Source organism: Vicia villosa, linkage group LG7, assembly GCF_029867415.1.
Source record: "Vicia villosa cultivar HV-30 ecotype Madison, WI linkage group LG7, Vvil1.0, whole genome shotgun sequence".
NCBI lineage: Eukaryota > Viridiplantae > Streptophyta > Magnoliopsida > Fabales > Fabaceae > Vicia > Vicia villosa.
The window spans coordinates 94,962,232-94,968,231 of NC_081186.1; positions in this window are offsets into that span (position 1 = coordinate 94,962,232).

Genomic DNA, 6,000 nt, shown 5'->3' on the forward strand with positions numbered 1-6,000 from the left:
TCCGTAGATGCATCTCTGAAAACACTTTTTTTTGTTTAACGTTGATTTTTTCCGTAGATACACATACGAAAGACTTCCGTAAATGCATCTACGGGATTAAACAAGACTCAAAAAAACAACATTTGTTACGATAAAATATTCATTCATTGATTAAAATCAACATTGATTAAAAGATACGTTGAATTTTCCAACAGAAAATTAAGAAAACAAAGAGATCTAAGAAATTACAACAGTTAAAACAATGTCATCTGATCCATGCATCATTAGAACGGAATCAATGTCGTCTTTCACTTCATCCCACCAACGTTCCTTTTCTCCGGCCCAAGAAGAGGTTCTTGTTCTAAACCTCTGAATCCTTTTGATGACTTCGTCGGGTTTGTACTCCCCTCTAAAAAATACACCAAAGTCCTCTTGAGTTGGTCGAAGGAATGGATGTTCCAAAATTTAACTGGCATAGGGGATTTGACAGAAAAGAAAATAACATGTCAACCCCTTCTGAGATAAACCCGTTCGGGATCGAGAGGCATGGATGATGTTCGATGCGGTGAACATGGCCTTATATATGTCATTTTTGTGTTTGTGTTTAGGGTTTGTGTTTGTGTGTAATACTTTAACCCTAGAAACCCCAAATTTAAAGAAGCCTTTGGTGATTATGGACCACACAGTTTCAGCCACAGAACGTTTCGTAGATATATTTACAGAATGGTCATAGATTTCTCCGTTCCGTAGATACATCTACAGAACTTTCCCTGTTAGTTTTTTTAGCAGAAGTCAATGCAGTAGCAGCATAAACACAAAAACATAAACACTTTGAAACACATAGAAACAAACACGTACACAGAAACACAAAAAGGGATTATATTGCAATATTATAGAGTGCATATATTACACTTTAAAATTAGATAAATACATCAAAATAATTATCGTCGCCAAAATCTATTGGAGGTTATAATCTTGACTTTTTGGCATTTGATTCCTTTTCGATGTTGTTCAACCTTTCGAAATCGTGCATCCTATCCACAAAATGATTCGGCCACGTATCGGCAACTTTGGTATGATGAAGTGCCCATTCCGGTGATGTAGGTGGTATGGAGCATCCCGGTTTCAAGTAAACTTCCACAAAATATTTTAATTTTGCGAGCCATCCAACACACATAATGCATACCATGTCATATGCGCATAAAATAAGATGTCCCATTTCCAGGAATCTCATCCATTTTGAAGTCGGTGCGTAAGCGCTCAACCAAGGAATAAGAGTTTCGTTGACCGATTCAAATGTGGTTTCATCTCCAAATACCTGAGTGTACGAGTCTTTATGGTTCATCAAATCTTCAATAAGTTCATGATGGACAAGCTTATGGTCATCATCTCCTTACCAAGCAAAGTCGATACGACCTAGAATCTGCAATTACCGTCCCTCACCATATTGACGATCCGATCGATGTATTTGTGCATAAAAACGAGCATCTCATCTATGAATGGGATTTTTGGAGCAATATGCACCTCTTCGGGGATTTTTGGAGCAATATGTACCTCTTCAATTGATGGAATTTGTGTGGCAATAGGTGTCGGAGTCGAAACTTTCAGAGCAATAGGTGTAGGAGGCAGTTTGCTAATGCGAGCTCCTTTGTTTGAACTTTTTAAGATTTAGGAGTAGATTAGTCGGGAAAGAGTTTGTCGACGTGCTCAGAATATGAAGGATCCCGTGTAGTCGAGTTGTCATTTCGCGTAAACTTTATTTTCTTCGGAGCACCCTTTGTTTTAATTGGTTGAGACGACGGTTTCATATCGGTTGTTTCTGGAAATCCAATCGTCCGCAATTGTTATTTGATGTATAGTTTCATGTTGTCATCGGCCTTCAAAAACCTCTCTTGTATCGCCTCTAATTCGGAAGTAATTGAGATATTCGATTCTTTTTCGATGCAAACATCATCATAAAAACTAAGTTTCTTCCCACGAGGAGTGACTTCAATCATTCTTATTGGCTTACCTAATCTCACCTTTTTAGCAATAACACAAGCACACGAAAGACCATACGTGTTAGTAATAGTGCAACCACACTTTGCGCTATCGCCACAAAAAGTTTCACCGTGTTTTGCATCGTGAAAGATATAATTCAATTCGGCCCGAGACATATTGTCGATCAATTGAAAGTAAAGGATGTTGTCCTTAAATCGATGATCCAACGTCGTAATGCTCCGATCGAATGAGGTTTGTATCTCATTATGTTAGTTCGAAATCATGAGATTTATGGTGTCCCAACCTCGACAAAAATCACCCTTGATAATACACAACCAATTTTTCAAAGTAGCATGTGCCGACTCAACTCTATTGGTGGTGGTATTCCCAAGGTGTCGGACCTTATCAGTCCATGCACAAACAAACTTCTCCTTCACCTTGTCGAGAATGGTGCTTTCAAATCGGAATATTTTTCACATATTTTCCGAAATTGCAATACGGCATCGACATATAATTCTTTTGTCAACGAACTTGCAATACGAGCCCATGCATCCATTATTTGGCCAACAACCACTCCGGGCTTCACCGGTTTCCCACCTTCGGTCTCTACTTATTTTGTCCCCACAACGGGTTTAACCTTACTTCTCGCATTACATGATATGTGATATCGACAAATTAATGCATCGGAAGAAGGAAATATCTTTGCAACGACGTTCATCAAAGCGGGGTCGCGGTTCGTAACAATCGTCTTAGGAATCTCGACTTGTTTCTTCAAAAGTGAGTGACACACCTCCAATGCCCAACCACAAATAACAGAGCATATTCACTTCTTGCTAGCCAACATGTAACAAAGGATCTTAAATGGACGCTCGCATTTTCTGGTACCCGTGTTGTCTCTTTTAAAATTCCTTAGAGGAGGATGGTATTTCTAGCTTCTTTTGCACATCATTGTTACAAACGGGTTTCTTCTTGTCGTACCATTATTCGATCTTCCTATTACCACACCAAAACCTAGGTTGGTTGCATTCCTACGGATCCATGTCAGCGTGCTTTGACGGTCATCAAAGTCTTCCTTGCTACTAAAGTCACCTCCGACATCTACCATATTTGCGACTACCCATCAACACTCGTACAAACATCGACTAAAGGAGCTAATTTTCTCACAATACTATCGGGGTGCACCATACCTATTTGCAAACAATTTCCAAAATAACACAGAATAACATAACTGCTGAAAAAAACAACTCATGGATTGTTCCGTAGATGCACCTACGAAAGTGTTCCTCCTCAACACGTTATGTAGATGCATCTACGGAAGTAGCATAACTTTTTTGCAGAAAATTAGTTGCATAATGTGAATAATATAGTGGTTGAACCTCCCTTTGATATGTTGCACCAAAAAGTTGAAACTTTTGAGTAGAAAATCATATTGACGAAGTAGGGTTTTTTAAGGTGGTGAGAGCGAGCGTTGAAGAAGAAATGTGACAATGGGGGAGTGATCATGCTGGTTCAAACTATATCAGATGCTTCTGTATGTACATATACGGAATAATATGGCGCTAAGACATTTAGTAGATGAACCTACATAACTATCCTTGAACTTAATTTATCTGTATTTTTCCCCATATATAATAGTTTATTATACTTCCGTAGATGTATCTACGGAACCAATCAATTTTTTTTGGATAAATGGGGTGCCTCCGGAGTTACATCTATAGAAGTTAGGGGCAAAAATGAAATTTCGTGCAGTGTGTAAGAGATCTATGCGGTGCATTGAGAAATCATCTAAAAAATTAGGTAATAGATAACTTTGATTTCAATCTCGTGAGAAGTGGTTTGAGAGGAATTTTTTATACTACTATATGAGAAAGCAAGGAAATTGCAAAAGATGTGTAGGATTTAGGCAAAGATTTTTGTCTAATCCATAAAAGACATGGAGATGATATTTTACAACAAGTTAAGGTGGGAGTGGTTAAGGGAAATGGAGCAGTTTAATATGGTAGAAGGACAATGAGCTGAGAGAAGGTCAATTTACCAGTTATAAATGAAGTTGATTGATTATTATATTTGAGGATTCGAGGGTGGCTAGGAAAAAAGATGAGCAAAAATTAATCCAAAAACAGAAATCTAATAACATGTGTTTTATGTAATTTAATACAGAGATTCGATTAATTTGACTTTGCTTTCAAGACATCATACGGGAGATTATGAAAAATTCTAGCAATTTAGGACAAAAATATCATGTAGATATAGAGAAAACAAGCTATGGAGTTTATTTTGTGGTTTGAAGAAGAATGGGTGGCCATAAAAAATAGTTAATCTTGTCATTGTGCAACACTTTGTGATGGAAGAAGAAAGCAATATTTATGGATGGAATTAACAACAAGATTTAAGGCAGAGAAAGAAGAAAGACAATGCTTGATGCGGGGACTTTAATATTATCATGGAAGAAATGGAAAAAAAAATTGGGACTAGTGAGAATATTATAAGGGATAAATAATAAGATTTTGATTAATTTATCACATAGTCAAAGTTGGTTGATCTCTCGATCCATGGCAGAAGGTTTACTTGGTCGAGATATGAAGGTTCACAGGTGATTTGGTGGACAAGTTTGGTTTATCAGATAGATGGTTCAAAACTTGGTCGTCATGTACGTAGTCGTGCTTATACAAAAAACTATAGACAATTGTTTGATCATGTTATGTGAATCTGATCAAGATTATGGAGAAAAACCATTTTATTTGCTAAATTATTGGAAGAACGTGCAAGCTTATCATAAGTTTGTTATTAATGATTGATGAGACATGAAGATGTAAGGGTAAGGAATATGTTGGTTCTGTGTTGGCAACAATTTTGGTAAAACATATTGTTAGGATTAGGATGTCCTGTAAGATATCAAAGCAAATGTCTTAACATCATTTTCTGGAACTGCACTGAGTATCAGTTTCTATCTTAGGGTTTGAGTTTTTCAGGTACTTGTTTGTTGTTTTGTTTGCTCAATCTCCTGAAGAATTTACTCGAGCTACTCCAACAATATTAGAGTAATTATGATCTGATTTCTTGGAGGGTTTATGAGTAGCTCTAGAACCCTATTTGGAGAATGGCCCGAGCCCATGTCTGCGCGTTGCTGCTGTTCTATATAAGACCAGTTAATCCTAATTATATGGTGGGGCTTTTGTTAAGGTCTCTGTGTTTTGTGCTTACCTATCTCTAGGTTGTCGAGTCCTTTATTGTGTTGCTTATAAACCACTCTTGTGTTGAGTCGATACTAGAGGTGGAATGTTTTTCTATTGGAGTTGTAATATGTGTGCATTCACAAACCTGTAGATGTTGAATGTTGTGTGATCTTCAAAGCTATTAAGCAAGGAGAGTAGTGTCGTTCTCATAGGCTTTTAATCATTGAGAATTGTGTATTTTAGAAGAGTGTCCTCTACGGTTTTTATTTGTGTTGTTTGTCATAGGGTGTTGTGATTGAAGGAATTTGAGGAGAGCCTCATACCTAGGTGAGTCTTAGGTAGAAGTCATAGGAAGGGTAGTGATTAAGTGAGGAGTTGCAAACGGGGAAGTTTAGATCTGAATTGATACTATCATATATTAGTTTCGTCTCTGGCTTGGTATGCCCCCATAGTAGGAAGGTTGTTACGAACTGGGTGATCAATTCCCCGCGTTCTTTACCTTTGAGCACTATTTTTCTTTATTGCTGCCATCTTTCTCAAATAGCTTCATCAACATATATTTGTGTCATGACGTCTCATTCGACATCACATATCTAATACCAGAATTTTAGAATATATTTGTTAAAAGAAAAGTTCAAAAGGATCAACGGGAGTAAAAAAGAATGCCACAAAAAATCCACTCAAAATTTGGAAGAAAAAATCAAGGTGGAAAAGAAATGGATTAATAAATTAGAGATTAAAAGTGAAGTCTTAATACTTACAAATGAAAAGATACTATTTGTACTTGTGGTGAGTACAATATATGTTAGATTGCATGTGATGAGATGTGAAAGAGGGCTTTTGTGTTATGATATGTTAAAGAGTT